At 40.0% G+C, this 21,858-nt stretch overlaps 1 pseudogene; it reads right to left on the bottom strand.

Moving 5' to 3' along the window:
• Window positions 1-699: 699 nt before the first annotated feature.
• LOC138846009 (ADP-ribosylation factor-like protein 1 pseudogene) lies at window positions 700-19,339 on the bottom strand (annotated as a pseudogene).
• Between the last annotated feature and the right edge of the window lie 2,519 nt (window positions 19,340-21,858).

Below are 21,858 nucleotides of genomic sequence, written 5' to 3'. Positions count from 1 at the left end.
TTCATTTTTATTCAAAAATAGAGAGGCAGAGATAGATAAAGACACACAGAGATAGATATATAGATAGATAACAGATAGATAGACGGATATCTTTCATTTGCTGGTTCACTCCCCAAATGCCCACAACAGCTGGGGCTGTGACAGGCTGAGGCTAGGAGCCTGAAATATTTCACACTACATAGAAACTCAGGTGATTCAATCAAGTTACCCCTCCAAACAAATACTTATATTTTATCTTCATTACAATCACTGAAGTTGGTTTTATATGTGCCGACAACTATAGTTACAACATTTAGTAGTGAGAAGCATTCTGAATTTTTTCCAGAGAGACAGATGATGTAGCCTTTGTTTCAGAGTACCTGACATGAATGAATTACTCTCTGCTTTTTTTCTTTCTTTCTTTCTTTCTTTTTTTTTTTTTTTTTTTGCCAAGTAGAGTTATAGACAGTGAGAGAGACAGAGAGAAAGGTCTTCCTTCCATTAGTTCACCCCCAAAATGGCTGCTAGGGCCGGAGTTATGTCGATCCGAAGCCAAGAGCCAGGTGCTTCTTCCTGGTCTCCCATGTGGGTGAAGGGACCCAAGCACCTGGGCCATCTTCCACTGCCCTCCCTGGCCACAGCAGAGAGCTGGACTGGAAGCGGAGCAACTGGGACTAGAACCTTGCGCCCATATGGGATGCTGGTGCTGCAGGCAGAGAATTAACCAAGTGAACCCTGGCGTTGGCCCTCTCTGCTTTTTAATGTTCCAGCTAAACATTTCATGGCCTTATGAAGGCCAGTTGCTGACGTTTTGAATATTTTCCACTTTCAGTCCTTAAAGGCAGGTCACCTGTGTGATGACTTTGCCATCTCTGAGAGTGTCATGGCCTGCTACCTATCCTGCTTATTCACAAACACCACTGAAATGGAATTTCTCAGCTCTTTTCAGCCAACATAGGAACTAATTCTGATTTGGAAATTGCAGGTCACTCTCAGTCACAACTGTGTACCACGTAAATGACTGCATTATGTTTGAATAATATCTCCAGTGTGGCATGACTCTTGTTTGTCCTAAATCCCAGACTTGGAATTTAAGGTTTTTCTATGTCACTATCTCTATATTAAATCCAATGGTAGGAATAGTAGTAACTGCTTCTCCAATCTATGATCTGTACAAAATTGTGGTTTTTTTCCTGCTCCAACAAGTCCTAAAATTAAAACCTTCATTTCCCAAGTTCCAAAGAGACTAGAAAAAAAAAAAATAACTGAGAAAGATCACGTATGATGAACCACCTGCCTGTCCTCCCTAACCCTCAGAGACAGCCTGTGGCCTCAGTAATATCCCCTATTCCAACTTGGCTGCCTCCACCTCTTTTTATTTTGCACTTGACTTGTGGCTCTGAGGTGTTTTACATACGAACCTGGTGCCCCAGAAACTTCCATGATGGACTCATTGAGGGGGCTGGAGAAAACATTTAAAAATTCTTAGTTCTTTTTTTTTTTTTAAAGGAAATTATACAACTCATTATCATTACCTATAGTAACCCTACTGCGTAATAGAACACCAGAATGTCTTAGTCCTGTCTATCTATAACTTAGTATCTGTTAAATAACCTTTCCCCCACTCAGCTCTCTACCCCTGGTAACCACCATTATACTGTAAACTTCTACAGTATTCACTTTCCTAGTTTCTATAACTGAGTGAGATTATGCAGCATTTGCCTTTCTTTACTTAGCTTCTTTCATTTCACAAAATGTCTAAAGCAAACATTGAAAGTGGAGAAATTGATACTCTAAAATCATTTCAGGAAATAATTAGTCTCGAAGTTACTGATAAAATAAACTAATAAAAGTTCTTAATTATGAATAGTACTTTAAGATTACAACACAATCTAGTGTCCATATTTTTTTAAAAAGGATTTATTTGATTAATTATTTTGAAAGACAGAGTGACAGAGACTCTTCCATCCACTGATTACTTCCCAACCGGCTGCAGCACTCAGGGCCACAGCCAGCAGCCAGAAACTTCATCCAGTTCTTCCACATTGACTGCAAGAACCCAAGTACTTGAACCATCTGCTGCTTCCCAGGCTCATTAGCAGGCATCTGTATTGGAGACAGAGTAGTCCACTCTTGAATTTGCACTCTAATTTGGAATGCAGGCATCCCACATATGGCTTAACACACTGCATCACAATGCCAGCCCCTAGGTCCGTATTCAAATATTTCACCCATTGTTATTTTATCTCTAATGATGATAAAAAATTCTTTTAACTTGGACAAAAAGGAATTGTGCATTTGGTCAGAGAAATACCAAGTGTTTGGGCATTGTTGGTGGCTAGCTGGGGAGAAGGAAGAAGAAAGGTGGGGACCTGTGGTGAGGTAACAAAGATACATACTACCTCAGTGTAGGGATCAGCCTAAGGCACAGACATAGTCTTCACCAGCCAGAATTCCCCGTTAGAGTGTATTAAAACAGAAAGAATCAAATTGCAGTAATTACTTGCTTTTCAAACATCTTCCTCCTTTTGTTTGCCTATCACATCATTCCTAACCCAATATTTCCATTTCTCAGGCTGTAAACAGTCATCTTTGACTTTAATATTTTAAAATCAGACATTATATTTTCAAAAATTTTCAGCCAATTTAAACATATAGTCTGAACACAATTATGTGTATTATATAAAAACATTATGTAAGAGTCACATCAGTGAATATGAAGAGTTACAGGGGTACATCCTTACATGAAACAGTGCATTAACAATTGAAAACCATCAGAATCATATTTGCTAGAACTCTACACTAAGTAAATGCAAAGATTTTATGAGTTTTTTCTTTCAAGGATTTCAGAATTGTTTATCAATACATGAGGATTTAACAAAGGTTAAAGAACAAAGATTTCAGAGAACACATGACAAAAATGTTTTAAAATGTCACTTTGCAGACATTACAACTCACAGGAACCAACAGAGCAAACCCAGAACTTAGGGAAGAATCTAATTTCTAGAATGATAATACTCTAAATTATAGAACTCAAAATGTCAAGTGGAACTAAAATATTAAAAGGCATGTTAAGAAACAAGATATGGCCCATCTACAGAAAAAATGGTAAAAACTGTTTTTGAGAAAGCAATTAAATGGTTTTATAAGGCAAGTAATTTGAATCAACTGGGTTAAATATGCTCAAAGAGCTAAAAGAAATCATGGAGAAAAAAATTATAGTTGAGGTAGCGATGTCTCTTTAAATAATAACTACCAATAAAGACCTTAAAAATTATAAGAAGCACTCAAACAGAAATTCCAGAGCTGGAACCTATAATAGCTGAAAGGAAGTATTCATTAATAGTTCCCACACCAAAGCTGAACCTGTAGAAGAAGGACTCAGATCTTTAATATAGGACAGTTTAACATGCCTAGTCAGCAGAGCAGAATCTCAAAAGAATAAAGAAAAAATGAAGAGAGACCATGAGACTTATGGGTAAGCATCAATTCTACCAAAATATACACAATGAGAGTTCCAGAAGCAGAATGAGAAGAGAGGGCCTAAAAGGAATCTTCAAAAAATAAAAATTAAATTTAGTTCACATTCAAAGAGCTCAACAGACTTCAAGAAGGAAACAAAATAAGAGATATACACTAGGGCCAGCACTGTGGCACAGGGGTAAAGCGCCGCCTGCAGTGCTGGCATCTCCTATGGGCACTGGTTCTAGTCCTGGCTGCTCTACTTCCGATCCAGCTCTCTGCTGTGGCCTGGGAAAGCAGTAGAAGATGGCCCAAGTCCTTGGGCCCCTGCACCTGCGTGGGAGACCTGGAGGAGGGTCCTGGATCCTGGCTTCGGATTGGCACAGCTCCGGCTGTTGCAGCCAATTGGGGAGTGAACCATCGGATGGAAGACCTCTCTCTCTCTCTCTCTCTCTGCCTCTCTTCTCTGTGTAACTCTGACTTTCAAATAAATAAATAAATCTTTTTTTAAAAAAAGAGAGATATACACCAAGACACATTTTAATCAAATTTTGAAAAAGCAAAGAGACTCTTGAATGCAGCAAGAGAAAGGGCAGTTTTACAAGGAAGTCCCAATGACAGTGAGAGTTCATTTCTTAACAGAAACCATGGAGGGAAAACAACATCAACCAATATCTGGCTTAACCACCTTTCAAAAATAAAAGGGAAATCATGACATGGCAAGATAAACAAATGCTGGCCAGTGCCGCAGCTCACTAGGCTAATCCTCCGCCTGCAGCACTGCCACCCTGTGTTCTAGTACCGGTTGGGGCGCCAGGTTCTGTCCCGGTTGTTCCTCTTCCAGTCCAGCTCTCTGCTGTGGCCTGGGAAGGCAGCGGAGGATGGCCCAAGTGCTTGGGCCTAGCACCCGCATGGGAGACCTGGAGGAGGCACCTGGCTCCTGGCTTTGGATCGGCGCAGCACGCCGGCCGCAACGCGCTGGCCGTAGTGGCCACTTGTGGGGTGAACCAATGGCAAAAGGAAGACCTTTCTCTCTGTCTCTCTCTCACTGTCTAACTCTGCCTGTCAAAAAATAAACAAATAAAAATTAAAAAATAAAAAAGATAAACAAATGCTAAAGTACTTATTACTAGTAGACCAGCCTTATAAAAAAAGCTAAAGTGGTATACCCGATGTGAAGTCCAGAGAGGAGAAAGATCGGTGAAACTTCTAAGTAGTATCATGAAATCTCAGGAGAAAAATGGAGTTGGACTCCTCAGTACATTGCCTTAGTCCAGTGTCCTTCCCAGCCCAGAGTCAGGACATCACATTCAAAAGAGCACAGGCTTTAGTATCAGAGTCTTTAGAGACTAACTGTTAGGTTCTCCTGGGGAATATGTTCAGGATGGTACGGGTGACTGGTGGTCAGGGGCAGGTGAAGAATTTTCCAGGTATAAAACACACCTGGAACAGACACTGGGCATAGCAGAGTAGTGCCAGCCTAGAACACATGGGACCAAGGCCAAGCTGTTTGTTTTGGTTCAACTGAGTTTATTAACTCCACCTCACTTTTCTAAGGAATGCATTTGCAAGACAAAACCATTCTTTCTTTAAAAAATTAATTAATTTAAAATTTATTAAATCATTCTATTTAAATTTATTATTTATTATATTAATTTATTAAATGAATATGAGGCTGGCGCCGTGGCTCACTAGGCTAATCCTCCGCCTTGCAGCGCTGGCACACTGGGTTCTAGTCCCAGTCGGGGCGCCAGATTCGGTCCCGGTTGCCCCTCTTCCAGGCCAGCTCTCTGCTGTGGCCAGGGAAGTGCAGTGGAGGATGGCCCAAGTCCTTGGGCCCTGCACCCCATGGGAGACCAGGAGAAGCACCTGGCTCCTGCCTTCGGATCAGTGTGGTGCGCCGGCTGCAGCGTGTCGGCCACGACGGCCATTGGAGGGTGAACCAACGGCAAAGGAAGACCTTTCTCTCTGTCTCTCTCTCTCACTGTCCACTCTGTCAAAAAAATAAAAAAAAATAAAATAAATGAATATGAAACTAATTAATTTCATTTAAAAATTAATTAAAATTATTAGAAAGGTGGAGATATAGAGAGAGCTAAAGAGAGAGAGAGAGAGAGAGAGAGAGAGAGATGTTTGCCACCCACTAGTTCATTTCCTAAATGCCCACAACAGCAGGACTGAGCCAGGCCAAAATCAAGAGCCTAGACCTCCATTTGGGTCTCCCAGTGTGTAGACAGGATATGTGTTTTTTTTGGATGGAAAGCAGCACTGTAACTTGAACTCAGGTATTCCAATATGGGATAGAGGTAGCCCAGATGGCATTTTAACCACCACACCAAACATCTGCCATAAGGTTTCCTTCATTGACCCCTCCTCTCCTATCCCCAATTTCATGACCACCTGGGAAAATATCTGTGTCATGCTCTGTTCATCTGCTATATTCTTCTCTTTTCTCATCCACCATTTTCCTGTTTCTCATTATTTCTAGTGAGTTTCCTATTAACAACAATCTATCATGCTTCTCTCTCTGCTGATCTCAACAACATTGTGGGCCACTGCTCCCTTTCTCACCTGCTGGTCATTTCTTCAATGCCTGCTGCTCTTACTTCTTGAGGATGTTGTGCTCTTGCTGCATGTGCTCGGAAGAGGAGAATTTTTTGTAACCCTTATTTTCTTTTTGCCCTGTTTCTTTATTCCACAACCCCATTGTTGAAATACTTTTGGATGTAGTATATTTATGAAGTTGAAGGATGTTGCAGATTGATTTCTCCTGAAGCAAATGACAAAATGTTGTCGGGTGCAAGCTGGTTATTAGAGAGCAACATCTGTGAAAGCAGAGCCAAGAGAGGGATTTGGGAGAGGAAAAAACTGAACTGTGGTGCAAGCTCATAAAACTTCTTGAACCAGATAGGGATCTCCAGATTGAGTGCAGCCCATCAAAGTGGCCTGGGCCATGGTCAAATTCCTGGATCTTTACATTCTATATCATTCAGTCACTTAATATAGGTGGTTCTGGGAAGAGTATGATTTAAGCGAAGCAGCTTCCTATATTCGAGGCAAATTTACAAGCTCTGACAACTGAAGACTGGCTGTTGAGTTTATTTCCCTCCCTGGGTAACATGTCCTTCCTTGACAGAGAATCCAGGAGTCACATTTTTGCATCTACCACAATGAAGCTGGTATAATCACAATATAAAAAAGCACAATATGAACATGCTTGTTCCTACAGTCCAAAGGAAGACAGCAAAGATAATTAAACTGTTAAGGAGGTTTTTTTGCCTCGAAAATATGCTCTATTCCTTATCTATTCCGATGTAATAAATGTGAATCCTTTTTTAAAAATTTGCTTATTTATTTGAAAGGCAGAGAGAGAAAGAGAGAGAGAGAATCTTCCATCTGTTGATTCCCTCACCAAATAGCTACAACGGGCTGGGCCAGGCTGAAGCCACGAGTCAGGACCCAGGAATTCCATCTGGGTCTCCCATGTGGGTTCCAGGGGCTGAAATACTTGGGCCATCCTCTGCTGTTTTCTCGAGCACGTTACCAGAGAACTGGATGGGAAGTGAAGCAGCTGAAACTTTAACTGGTGCTTATGTGTAATGCTGACACTGTAGGTGGCATCTTAACCAGCTATGCGACAATGCTGGCTCCTGAATGCAAATCCTTCATAATGTTAACAATAATAGTGACACTGGATTATATTAGACAACATTGCCAAGGGACCCAAAAGTGCTTTAATTCTGTGTTGGCTTAGAAAACATTTTGCCTTTCATTCCTAACTTCCTTTCTGAAATTTACATTTCAAAATCTTTTTTAAAAATTCCTATTCAGAGAAAGTAAAAGACATAGGAAACCGAAGGCAAACAAATTTATAGTTAGTGTTTGGGTCAAAACACAGAGCTTAGAACCTTTCTTCAGGAATGTACAACTGAGAACAGAGTGTAGACATGATTATATTTCTTTTTTTCAAAGATTTATTTGAAAGTCAGAATTACAGAGAGTGGAGACATGCACACACACACACACACACACACAGAGTGCCTCCATCTGCTGGTTCACTCCCTAAATGGCCACAACAACCAGGGCTGTGCCAGGCTGAAGCTAGGAGCGAGGAGCTTCTTCTTGGTCTTTCATGTGGGTGACAGGGGCCCAAGGACTTGGGCCATCTTCTGCTGCTTTGTCCAGGCCATTAGCAGGGAGCTGGATCAGAAGTGGAGCAGCCAGGACTCGAACCAGTACTTACATGGGATACTAGTGTCACAGGCAGCAGCTTTACCTGCTACACCACACTGTTGGCCACACACATAACTATATTTCAATATAATAACAGAAATGTTAACAACTACTCAAATTACTTCTATTATCATGACTTTAGCTGTTGTTGCTGTTGCTGCTGCTGCTACTGGGACTACTACTACCTAACATGGGAACACACACTATGTGCCAGGCATGTACATTGTTTAAGTGATCCTTGCACTTCTATGAGAAAGTGAAGCAGAGACAGGGTAGGTAACTCTCCAAGATCACATGGGTAGTAAACAGTGGTAGCCCTATGTACAACAAACCAGTCTAACTTTCAAATTTGTACTCTTAACTGCACGCTGGCATTTCCTAATTCCCATGATTTAAGTCTTCTAATTTACTTGTTCTTCTTCATCATGACTATGTTTGGTGTTTGGTTTTGCTTTCCCCCCTCTATATAAATTGACACTGGAATAATACATCTAATGAATCACTTGCATTTGATCACTGTTGTGTTAGGCATTTCTTCCAAGTATCACCAAGACTATTTTACAGAGAACAAAAAGAAAGTGATATGGTTACAGAAAATTTGTTTAGTTTATAACTTGTCTGTTCAAGATTCTACAGAGATGAATCACTGAATTGAAACCAAGAGTGTGCCTGAAGCCCTTTGAGGGGACAGAGTTGCAAGTCTCCGTGGCTATCTCACAGCTCTGAAGCTGTGATATATTGGGCTGCTTTCCCTGTGGGAAAGGGAAAGATTCCTTAAACGTGATGCAAAAAGGGGAAGTGAAATCGACCAAGAATGTTAAAAAAGGCATTTAACTATTAATACTGTAAGAACAAAGATTAAAACCACATTGAAATACTCCTACATGCTATAAAATTGTCAAACTAAGGCTGTTAATGTGTTAACATCCTTGTGTGTAAAGGAGAGTATTGTCTGTCTTCTGTTCAAAGTAAAAATGCGTAAGAACTCCTTGGGGAATATTTTGGCAGTATCTGTTACAGCTAAATATATACATGACCTGTGATTCAGCAATTCTGCTCCTAGATATACAGAGTATAGAAGTTTGTACTTTTTGCATCAGAAAAATACATACAAGTAAGATTGCTGGATAAAATTCAGAAAACCTAGTTGAATTTGAATTTCAGATAAAAAATAAATAAATTTATATCATAAGTATTTCCAAATATTGCATAGAACATATTCATTAAAATCATGGCTGTTTATCTGAAATTCAAATGTAACTGGGTATCTTGCGTTTAAATGCCCAACTCTGGCAATATTACACACAGAAAGGTTGTTAGCAGTATCGATTATAACATACCAGGGGAAATTCAGTGCCCAAAAATAGTAGAATTATGATGTCAATTTCAATATCATTGAAAGAAGTTATATTTTAAGCAAAATCATGAATTGATCTTATAAACAAGATATGAATTGAGCAGACACATACACCAGTACTTAGTGTATAATGAGATTTACGTCTATACAAAGTTAAAAACCAGGCCAGTCTTCTACATTGTATTGAATGTCAAAATTAGGTGATAGAAGTATAATAAAATAAGGGAGATTAGTTACATTTTTGTTAGGAATGTGCTTGCATCAGGGAAAAGCGGAGAGTTATGAACTGCTGGGAAGCTTGGAGGCTTCTGGTTTCCTGAAAATCTTTGATTCTCTGTTTTGAGCAGCATGAATGTTAATTTTATCACTCACTGTGCCGCAAGCTAAAGAAAGAAAGCAAAATTTGATTAAACATAGATTGAAAATAAAATGAAAGTGATTTATATTTTATAACAATATTATTTTAATTCATTTAGGTGTATCTTGCACATGGGATTTAGAGTAGAAAGTGAAAGCACCTTATTATGAGGCATAAATTAATGATGTTAGTAGCCAAAAACACTCCATTTATATTCATTGTACTAATTTAACCTTGTAATTATAGACCCTCATACAGCACAAGGTTACGGAATCCATGATGAGTCTCCTCTACAGAGAATCAAAGCAACTGATGAATAACTGCATTTCAAGGCAAGGACTGTTGCCACTGTGTCTTTTCCTTGGGGACCTGAGTTTTCTTCTGCTTTTCCCTCTCTTTCTTTGTTGGCAAGTATCTTACTGGATTTCAGAAGATGACAATGGAATCCTTTAAGGGAAACATCCTCTTAGTGAATCTCTGAGCCAGCTTAAAGGAAAGGATCAGGCAGAAATCTCAGATAACACAACCAGCAATAGCGTCTGAGTTAGAGGTGGGTGGTCTCACTCCACATGACTCTCAGCCAACCCTGCAAGCTGGGACTGGAAACTGGGTGAAGGAAGCAAAGCACTTCACATCCAGAATGTGAGCAAACTCTCACTCTCTGTTGCCCATGTACCCAACAGGCCACTTTTGCCTCATTCCAGTCCCAGCTCTAGATTTAGAGTAGAAAATGAAAGTACCTTATTATGAGGCATAAATTAATGATGTTAGTAGCCAAAAACACTCCATTCACATTCATTGTACTAATTTAACCTTGTAACACAGCACAAGGTTAAGGAATCCATGGTGGGTCTCCTCCACAGAGAAGAACCAAAGCAACTGATGAATAACTGCATTTCAAAAGAGGGGTTACCAAAAGAGGGGTATGTCCACTGCCCATGGCACACACAAAAATATCTGTGACACTGGTCTTCTGGGAAGAGAAAGGCTTCAGTACCGGTCAATATGGAGGTAGAAGGATATCATAAAAATCTGCCCCTCCAGGAGAGGTTCTGGGAAAAATTCCTGGGTTAAGTGCAGGAAAGCTGCTCTTCAGAAATGCAGAGGAGGCAAGTACAGATTCAAGAGGCTTCGAATTAGGCCAGCAAAATATGACTGTGTTTAAGCACCTCTCCTTAGAAAGCTGGGACTTTAACATATACGCTCAGACCCATTTCTGGGGCATATTACAAGAGTTCCAGGGAAGGAATGTGCACATAAATCAAGAATTTTGAGGCAGCCCTGTGGCACAGCAGGTTAACGCCCTGGCCTGAAGCGCCGGCATCCCATATGGGCACCGGTTCTAGTCCCGGCTGCTCCTCTTCCAATCCAGCTCTTTGCTATGGCCTGGGAAAGCAGTAGAAGATGGCCCAAGTCTTTGAGCCCCTGTACCCATGTGGGAGACCCGGAAGAAGCACCTGGCTCCTGGTTTCGGATCAGCTCAGCTTTGGCCATTGCAGCCATCTGGAGAGTGAACCAGCGGAATGGAAGACCTTTCTCTCTCTCTTTGCCTCTCTTCTCTCTCTGTGTAACTCTGCATTTCAAATAAATAAAACAAAAAAATATTAAAAAAAGGAATTTTGAGTTGGGATGTCAGGAGAAACCTAGAAAAAGGGCAGGGCATTCAATTAGAGACATCTTCCTTGCTGCTCCTTACTGTGAGAGATTTAATCTTCAGGGTAATTTCATATTTCAGAGAAAATAATTTTAATATGTAAATAATCTCCGTAGGCAAAACACAGTGAGAGATTAGCGTATGCCATCTCATTGTGTCCTCTCAAACGTTGTTGAAGTAGATAACAGGGCCACCACAGATTCCTCACTCAGCCACTCATTACTTGGTCACCTTCCCTGCACCCAAAACTTAAGAACCCTCTTGGAAATTTGATAGTTTTATTCTATGAAATAAATTGACAATATGCAAACTAACAGTAAAGTGTATACAAATTTACTACGGGGCCACTACACAAAGTATGAAAATCAAGGAGGTGCAAAGAGGCTCAACCTTATACAGATCTAAACAAAGCAGGGGCTTGGGCTTCTTGGAATGGAGGTGGAGCAGGCTATGGAAGGTTGGGGGAAATAGGTGAATGGAAGCCAGGGTTGTTTTTCTCTCCAGATGAAGGCTCCTACGTAACTGTCATCTTGGTAATCTCTGTCTGGGTCACGTGTCAGACCTGTCAGATCTCCTTCTTGTGAAAATAGATTTCGTAGCAGAAATGGCCTTAGGATGGTGTCAGACTAAATAGCCTCTGCCTGTACCTGCTCTGTACTTCACTAGTGTCAGTAGGATGGATTTCTTTCTACAAAAGGAGGGCTTTTCAAAATCCATTCCTCTTAGCAGAGGTCTTCAGTTTCTCTGAATATCCAAGTGGAAATACACTAACCCAAGAGAGGAACTTGGAGTGGAACGCTTTGATCTCTTTCACTGATAACTGTTGGATCCTCTGACTGACGTTACATGTCTTGTACATTAGTAAATACTTCATTTATTTATTCTATGGAAAAAGGGTGCAAAAGGGATTTTTAAAGTAAGAAACAGTTCTTGCAAGCTTATATCCCCTTTGTTCCTCATGAAAATGGATTGAAATAGCTTATTATTAGCCCTCTATACCCCTGAGGAACCAGCTCAGACATGTTAACTTCCTTATCCAATCAGCACACATTTCTATTTTTCTTTTTGTTACACAGAATATTTGTACAAATTTATAGAGTGTAGTGTGATATTTCATACATTTTGTCTGGAATTAAGATCCTAAGCATAAATGAGACAGAATCTCTTATAATCAGGAATGACGCTATCAGATGGGATGTCTGTGGTCTGAAGGATGTGAGTCATCATACAGATGAGCAAAGAACCAAAATGCAACATGATGTGACAGGAGTTTTATCAAAGTGTGGTCCAAGAGGACAAGGCAGATCCCTGCAGATGAAGCTGTGCAGATGCACTGTGAGTGGAAGGGGGAACCATGAGACCATGTAGTTAGGGTATCTGGAGTATCTTGAAAACATGAGTATGGGAACTATCTGGAAAATTACATGTCAGATGAGAAACGTTTGAAACAGAAACACAATATACTATCTAAAGCAATATTTGTATTATCGAGAATTAGAATAACCAACCAAAAGAAAATACTCTAGATGAGATTTGAAAGTGAGAGAAAACTCAGAAATGACATTACTGTAGACTTCTGATAACATCAGTGATAGAAACAGTGAAATTCTCATATTTGCAAAAACAAACAGTATGCTTTTTAGACCTTTACACACTTTATGAGGTTAACCACTTTAGTGTAGCATCCTCTAAATCAGCAAATGTAATTTACAAATGTATACATTTCCAAATTAATTACTGTAAGAGATCAAAACTAATTATAGCACATTGTAGGAGAATAGAACTAATTATAGCACAAAGGTATCAGACAAGAGATTAAAAAAAAAGCTAGTTCTAGCCTAAAGCTCTATGACAAGGAATAAGAGCTAACAAATTTCACCAGCGCAGGGGTACACTTCTCTGGTTATCCTTAAGTGACTTGAGAAATAAAACAAAAGAGGCAGTTAAAGCACTTGCCCTGATGAGGAAAATCTACTGTGCTCATGTATCTCTTCCCAGATTCTTTCTCTGCTTAATTTTTTCCATATTTGTTATCCTGTGACCACTCCATTGTCACCACAGGGGCAAACACACACACACACACACACACACACACACACACACGAGAGAGAGAGAGAGAGAGAGAGAGATTAGCATTCTATTTCAGATAATTTTAAACCCAGAACTCGGAACAAAACATTAATGACTTCCTTATAATCAGCTGGCTTTTTAACAAATGAGAAAAAACAAGCAAAACAGAGATGAAATCAATTTTTCATTTCCTGTTCTGAACATAAAGTCCATCCCCTCACTCACACAGGAAACCAAAGCCTTGGGTGTAGCTGTGAGAGTCAGCAGCTTACCAGTCTCAGGGAAGGAACCCTCTCTCCTTGCAAGAATATGCAGAGCAACCTGGAGACCACATTGTTACAGAGACAGGCAGGTGATGAGGAATGTTGGAAACTGAGTAGAGAGGGAAATACAACACTGCATGCAGAGATGAGAATGGAGAAAATGATGGAAATCATCATATGCAACTATCAGAGATACTGACATTTAAGAACACAGTTATGCACTTGACATTGTCATGGTTCCAAAAATTAGCTACAGATTTTAGACCAAGGGGACAGATAGCCTGTTGACAGATAAAATTAACTGAGTTGAGAGCAAAGAAGGATAACAGTTTTTGGTGGCTTAACAGAACTGCAATGTGGGAGACATCAAATTCAAACAGCCTAGAGTGGGTTGTTTGCTTTGTTGTTGTGGAGTTTCTTAATCTCATTGTAGATTCTGGTTATTAACCCTTTATCTGTTGCATAGTTTGCAAATATTTTTTCCCATTCTGTCAGTTGCCTCTTCACTTTCCTGACTGCTTCTTTTGAAGTACAGAAAGTTCTCAACTTGATGCAATCCCAAATGTTAATTTTGGCTTTGCCTGCCTGTGCCTCTGGGGTCTTTTCCAAGAAGTCTTTGCTGGTGCCAATATCCTGTAGGGTTTCTCCAATGTTCTCTAGTAATTTGATGGTGTTGGGTCATAGATTTAGGTCTTTAATCCATGTTGAGTGGATTTTTGTGTAAGGTGTAAGGTAGGGGTCTTGCTTCATGATTCTGCACGTGGAAATCCAGTTTTCCCAGCACCATTTATTGAATAGACTGTCCTTGCTCCAGGAATTAGTTTTAGATCCTTGATCAAATATAAGTTGGCTGTAGATGTTTGGGTTGATTTCTGGTGTTTCAATTCTGTTCCATTGGTCTATCCATCTGTTTCTGTACCAGTACCATGCTGTTTTGATTACAACTGCCCTGTAGTATGTCCTGAAATCTGGTATTGTAATGCCTCCAGCTTTGTTTTTGTTGTACAAGATTGCTTTAGCTATTCGAGGTCTCTTGTGCCTCCATATGAATTTCAGCACCATTTTTTTCTAGATCTGAGAAGAATGTCTTCGGTATCTTGATTGGTATTGCATTGAATCTATAAATTGCTTTTGGGAGAATGGACATTTTGATGATATTGATTCTTCCAATCCATGAGCATGGAAGATTTTTCATTTTTTGGTATCCTCTTCTATTTCTTTCTTTAAGATTTTGTAATTCTCATAGTAGAGGTATTTAACATCCTAGGTTAAATTTATTCCAGGGTATTTGATTGTTTTTGTAGCTATTGTGAATGGGAATGATCTTAGAAGTTCTTTCTCAGCTGTGGCATTGTCTGTGTATACAAAGGCTGTTGATTTTTGTGCATTAATTTTATATGCTGCTACTTTGCCAAACTCTTCTATGAGTTCCAATAGTCTCTTAGTAGAGTTCTTTGGATCCCCTAAATAAAGAATCATATCATCTGCAAAGAAGAATAGTTTGACTTCTTTCTTCCCAATTTGTATCCCTTTAATTTCTTTTTCTTGCCAGATGGCTCTGGCTAAAACTTCCAGAACTATATTGAATAGCAGTGATGAGAGTGGGCATCCCTGTCTGGTACCAGATCTCAGTGGAAATGCTTTCAACTTTTCCCCATTCAATAGGATGCTGGCCGTGGGTTTTTCATAAATTGCTTTGATTGCATTGAGGAATGTTCCTTCTATACCCAATTTGCTTAGAGTTTTCATCATGAAAGGGTGTTGTATTTTATCGAATGCTTTCTCTGCATCTATTGAGATAATTATATGGTTTTTCTTCTGCAGTTTGTTAATATGGTGTATCACATTGATTGATTTGCAAACATTGAACCATCCCTGCATACCAGGGAGAAATTTCAGTTTGTCTGGATATTTCTGATGTGTTGTTTTATTCTATGGCGAGAATTTTATTGAGGATTTTTGCACCTATGTTCATCAGGGATATTGGTCTGTAATTTTCTTTCAATGCTGCATCTTTCTCTGGGTTAGGGGTTAAGATGATGCTGGCTTCATAGAAAGAATTTTGGAGGATTCCCTCTTTTTCGATTGTTCTGAATAGTTTGAGAAGAAATGGAGTTATTTCTTCTTTAAATGTCTGATAAATTTCAGCAGTGAATCCATCTGGTCCTGGGCTTTTCTTTGTTGGGAAGGCCTTTATTACTGATTCAATTTCTGTCTCAGTTATGGGTCTATTTAGGTTTTTGATGTCTTCATGGTTCAATTTAGGTAGATTGCATGTGTCCAGGAATCTATCCATTTCTGATAGATTTCCCTGTTTCCTGGCATACAACTCTTTGTAGTAATTTCTGATGGTTCTTTTTATTTCTGTGGTGTCCTTTGTTACATTCCCTTTTCACATCATTTTATTGATTTGGGTCTTCCTTCTTTTTTTTAGTTAGTTGAGCCAATGGTGTGTCAATTTTGTTCATTTTTTCAAAAAACCAGCTCTTCATTCGTCTGATTTTTTGTAATTTTTTACTCAATCCTGTTGATTTCTTCTCTGATTTTAATTATTTCTCTTCTCCTACTAGATTTGGGTCTGGTATGTGCAGTTTTTATAGATCCTTGAGATGCATTGAAAGCTCATCTATTTGGTGCCTGTCCACTTTCTTGATGTAGGCACCTATTGCTATAAACTTTCCTCTCAACACTGGTTTTGCCGTATCCCATAAGGTTTTATATGTTGTGTTGTTATCCTCATTTACTTCCAGAAAGTTTTTGATTTCTCTTTTGATTTCTTCTATGACCCAGTGTTCATTCAGGAGCATGTTGTTCAGTCTCCATGTGTTTGCATATGCTCTAGGGATTCCTGAGTTGCTAATTTCCAGCTTCATCCCACTGTGGTCTGAGAAGCTGCATGATATGATTCTAATTCTTTTGAATTTGCTGAGACTTGCTTAATGGCCTAGTATGAGGTCAATCCTAGAGAAGATTCCATGCACTGCTGAGAAGAATGTAAATTCTTTAAATGTAGGATTGAAAGTTCTGTAGATATCTGTTAGATATATTTGGGCAATAGTGTTGATTAAATCTGCTGTTTCCTTGTTGGTCTTCTGTCCGGATGATCTGTCTATTTCTGAGAGTGGAGTATTGAAGTCCCCCAGAACTATTGTATTGGAGTCTAAGTCTCCCGTTAAGTCCCTTAACATATCTTTTAAATAAACTAGTGCCCTGTAATTAGGTGCATACACATTTATAATAGTTGCATCTTCTTGTTGAAATGATCCCTTAATCATTATATAATTTTTGTGTTGAAGTTTATTTTGTCTGATATTAATATGGCTACACCTGCTTTTTTTTTTGGTTTCTGTTGGCATGGAATATCTTTTTCCAACCTTTCACTTTCAGTCTGCATGCATCTTTGTTGGAAAGATGTGATTCTTGTAGGCAGCAAATAGATGGGTTTTGTTTTTTAATCCATTTAGCCAATCTGTACCTTTTAACTCGAGAGTTGAGGCCATTAACGTTCAATGTGACTATTGATAAGCAGTAACTTTGCTCTGCCATTTTCCCAAAGATATTTTCTAGTATATACTTTGAGCTTCCTATGCTCTTTTACTGGTAGGTTTTCTTCCTTTACCTTCTTTCATATTGATGGCCGTGTTTTTGTGTTTCTGTGTGTAGGACATCTTAAAAATTTTTTTGCAGGCTAGGACGAGTGGTGACAAATTCTTTCAATTTCTGTTTGCTATGAAAGGTCTTTATTTCACCTTCATTCACAAATGAGAGCTTTCCAGGATATAATATTTTGGGCTGGCAGTTTGTCTCTCTTAGTACCTGGGCTATATCTCGCCATTCCCTCCTAGCCTGTAGGGTTTCTGATGAGAAGTCAGCTGTGAGTCTAATTGGAGATCCTCTGAGAGTAATCTGACATTTCTCTCTTGCACATTTTAGGATCTTTTCCTTTTGTTTTACTGTAGTGAGTTTAACTACAACATGTTGTGGTGAGGATCTCTTTTGGTCATATTTATTAGGGGTTCTATGAGCTTCCTGTACTAGGATGTCTCTGTCCTAGTCTATACCCGGGAAGTTCTCTGCTAGTATCTCACTAAAAAGGCCTTGTAATCCTTTCTCTCTCTCCATGCCTTCAGGAACTCCTAGAACCCAAATGTTGGTTTTTTTTTATTAGTATCCTGTAGATTCCCAACAATATTTTTTAGATTTCTAATTTCCTCTTCTTTTCTTTGGTTTGACTGTATATTTTCCTGTCCTCTGTCTTCTAAGTCCGATATTCTCTCTTCTGCTTCACTCATTCTGTTTTTAAGGCACGCTAATGTGTTTGTCATTTGATATATTGAATTCTTCATTTCATTATGATTATCGTCACTATCCCAGTTTCCTGTTGTACTAGTTGTTTCATTTCATTTTGATTCCTCCTTAATATTTCATTTTCACAAGAGAGATTTTCTATCCTGTCCAATAAGCATTTCTGTAGTTTAAGAATTTGTTTTTGAGAACTTCTTAATGTTCTTATCAATTTTTTGAGATCCGTTTCTTACATTTCTTCTATCTCATTATTTTCCTAATCTTGAATTGGGGTGTTTTTTTTCATTTGGGGGCATCATAGTGTCTTCCTTGTTCTTGTTACCTCGGTTTCTGCATTTGTTGCTTGGCATTGTGGAGATATTCTTTGGTTTCTTCATTGTAGTGGTTTTTCTCGTTATACTATGACTCTAGATTAAGTGGACTGTCTGCTTTTGATGGAGCCTTAGAGGCTTGTGATGGCTGTGGCCCAAGAGCTCTGTTTGGTTCTTCAGGGTTAATGGTGTGCCAAAGGTGAGTCACCCAGGTTCCCTCTCTCTCTCTCACTCTCTCTCTTTTTGACTCAGAAGGGAAGTAATTCCACACAGCTGAGCGGAATTGAGGGTAGTCAATGTATGAAATCTGGCCCTTTTAGACCCTCTCAGTGAGGATGCTAACATGTCAAGAGGCACACCCCAAAGACTCAGAGTCCAGACCAGCTGATGCAAAAAGCAAGAGGATTTATTCAGCATCTGCAGAGACGGGTCTCCTGAACTCAGGAGTCCAGAGGGCCCCCCAGCACAAAGCCACACGGTTTATATACCCGCAGCAACCAATCAAAAGCACTATAGAGTCCATGCACACAGCAGTCCAATCTGTGAGCTGATCATGTGAAAGTCATGCGTCTTCTATCCAATCAGCTTCGGGATCACATGGGAGGCATGCACACAACAGTCCAATCCGTGAGCTGATCATGTGAAAGGCATGCGTCTTCTATCCAATCAGCTAAGGGGTCACATGGGAGGCATGCACCTCGTCGCCATTTTGTTGTTTACTTCTTCAGCAGTTCCTTCCCCTGTCAGCGTCATCTTGTTCACCCTGAGGGGGACGACGTCTCGCTCCCTTCATTCCCCTGGAGGGAGAGCAGCGTCCCGCTTCCCACACCATTATTTGAGTATTAGGAGGTATACAAACTGGGTTAGGTCTTAGCACAGCCAGGCACAATTGTCACAGCTAGCTAAGCATAGGGTCCCTTATTTTTATAGCTGCACCTAATTTTAGCTTTGGGGGAAAAAGTTTAGGGCTATAATTTTTAAACTTTAATTTTATTTGGGGCAAAGGTGACTTCTTGTTTTTAATAGTGTTAGCTTAAGTCACTCCATCTTGGTTTTATTTTTAAGGTTCTTCAGCCCCTATGGGGATAATATTTGTCTGCTCTGCCCCAAGGACCCCACAAAGGGTCTATGCAGCCCTCAGTGTGATCTGAAATTTCTCTGCAGTTTCCCACCTGGTTGCCAAGTTTACTGAGTTTGTGTAGTCCGTGAGTTCTCTCGCCCACCCTCAGATTTTCACAGTCTCAGTTCATTAGCTCCACATCTTCACAAGGTCCTAACCTTCTGTTATTTCCCCCCACCAGAGTCAGGTTTTTCTGCTTGGCTGATGGTGGGCGCCGCTTTACGCATGTCCAAAATGGCACTGCTCTTTGTCTTGCTTGCCTTTGTAAGGTGAGTGGAGAGAGAGGCTCACGTCCATGGCAGTCCCATTTATTTATTTATTTATTTATTTATTTCTCTCCTCTAGTTAGCCTGGTGAACTTTCCCCAGCGGGACTTCAAGCATCATTCCCTCTAGGATCTTTCTGCGTTTCCACACCAATGTCTTGTGCTACTGAGGTTTCTCCTCACCTCCCCTTCCAGCACTGGTGCATAGACTCCATGGCTGGGCTCCTGAGACGTGGGTATCTTTGCTCTCTCTGTAGGTCCTCCGAGTCACATCCACTAGGTCCAGAAGTTTCCTCTGCAATTTTTTTTTCTGAGCCTTTCCCTGAAACTACAGTAACTCCACTTTTATTAAACTATCTTTTCCCGGACTATCAGTGTGCACTCTCACTATTCTACCATCTTGGCTCCACCCCTCTTATTATTTTTTAAAGATTTATTTATTTATTTGAAAGTCAGAGTTACACAGAGAGAGAAGGAGAGGCAGGGAGAGAGAGTGAGAGAGGTCTTCCATCTGGTGGTTCACTTCTCAATTGGCCACAACAGCCAGAGCTGTGCCGTTCGGAAGCCAGGAGCCAGGAGATTCCTCCAGGTCTCCCATGCAGTTGCAGAGGCCCAAGGACTTGGACCATCCTCCATTACTTTCGTAGGCCATAGCAGAGAGCTGGATCAGAAGTGGAGCAGCCGGGACTTGAGCTGGCACCCATATGGGATGCCAGCATTGCCTGCGGTGGTTTTACATGCTACACCACAGAGTCGGCCCCTTTTATCTTATTTATCTTTACTTAACTCACATGTTGTTAGTAATTCATATTGCTTAAATAGCAAGTCATCACAGTTTATTATTGTTGAGATAATATGTGGTTGTATTGGCTGAGCAGTTTTCTTCCTACTTGAGAGCGATAAAATGGCAGGCGCGGGTATTCACAATGCCAGGTCAATGGTTCTTTACAGTCTTCTATGTTATGGGGATGTAACTCAGATTTAGCCTATAATCTTGGGCTTGATCTCAGCTTTTTTGAGGTCTTACTGTAGTGGATGATGACCATTCTTCCCACCATCTTGTATACATGTCGTCCAGATGTGTCTTCACCTTCAGTGCCTTACTCTTGGGAAACACCTTCTTCTTAGACTTGCACAGACGCCTCAGCAGTGAATGTTGCTTCAGCCACAGGCATGTTTAAACTCCCACTGATTCATGGCACTGTACAGCTCCACCAGATTCTTGTAGGGTACACCTCAGTAGATGAACTTCTAGAAGGTCCTCCTCTGTTTATGCGCCTCCAATGTTTTGTCAGCCTCTCAAGAAACTCTATGTTAGACCCTCTGAGTGAGGATGCTAACATGTCGAGAGGCACGCCCCAAAGACTCAGAGTCCAGACCAGCTGATGCAAAAGCAAGAGGATTTATTCAGCGTCTGCACAGATGGGCCTCCTGAACTCAGGAGTCCAGAGAGTGCCCCCAGCACAGAGCCACACGGTTTATATACCTGCAGCGACCAATCAGAAGCACTATAGTGTCCATGCACACAGCAGTCCAATCCATGAACTGATCATGTGAAAGGCATGTGTCTTCTATCCAATCAGCTAAGGGGTCACATGGGAGGCATGCACCTCATCGCCATTTTGTTGTTTACTTCTTCAGCAGTTCCTTCCCCTGTCAGCGTCATCTTGTTCACCCTGAGGGGGACGACGTCTCGCTCCCTTCATTCCCCTGGAGGGAGAGCAGCATCCCACTTCCCACACCATTATTTGAGTATTAGGAGGTATACAAACTGGGTTAGGTCTTAGCACAGCCAGGCACAATTGTCACAGCTAGCTAAGCATAGGGTCCCTTATTTTTATAGCTGCACCTAATTTTAGCTTTGGGGGAAAAAGTTTAGGGCTATAATTTTTAAACTTTAATTTTATTTGGGGCAAAGGTGACTTCTTGTTTTTAATAGTGTTAGCTTAAGTCACTCCATCTTGGTTTGATTTTTAAGGTTCTTCACTCTAGTCATCATCTTAAGTCACTATTCCCACTAAAAAATTTTGTAATAAAAAGATAATGTAGGCTTGTTTTATTAGTAAACCTAGATAAGAAAAATACTAAGTTGTATTAGCTGTAATACTGGAAAGTCTGATGACATACCTATTTTCATCAAACCAACACTTCTCTTAATTATCAAAGAGTACTTTATTTTATACTTTTTTCAAACCAATGATTAAGAATGTTATACCACAATAGTTTTAATGACGTGTGATTACTTTGAAATTTACTTTATATGGGTGAAATGGTCATTATTCCATTTGATTATTGTTATAGCCACTGTCTATATTCCACTAAACTAGGGTCATTTTGCTTTTTAGTTGTTAAACTTTTTATTCTGTGAAGTATTAAGTCTTTTATTGCAATGTAACTTTAAAATAAAAACTATAAAACTCAAAAACTAAAAAAGTGGAAAGAAAGGAAGGAGGACAGAGGATAGGAGGTAGAGGGGAAGGG

The sequence above is a fragment of the Oryctolagus cuniculus genome, chromosome 1, assembly GCF_964237555.1.
Source record: "Oryctolagus cuniculus chromosome 1, mOryCun1.1, whole genome shotgun sequence".
In the NCBI taxonomy this organism is placed as follows: domain Eukaryota; kingdom Metazoa; phylum Chordata; class Mammalia; order Lagomorpha; family Leporidae; genus Oryctolagus; species Oryctolagus cuniculus.
The sequence above is the reverse complement of the archived record's forward strand: the minus strand, read 5'-3'. Positions and strand labels throughout refer to the sequence as shown.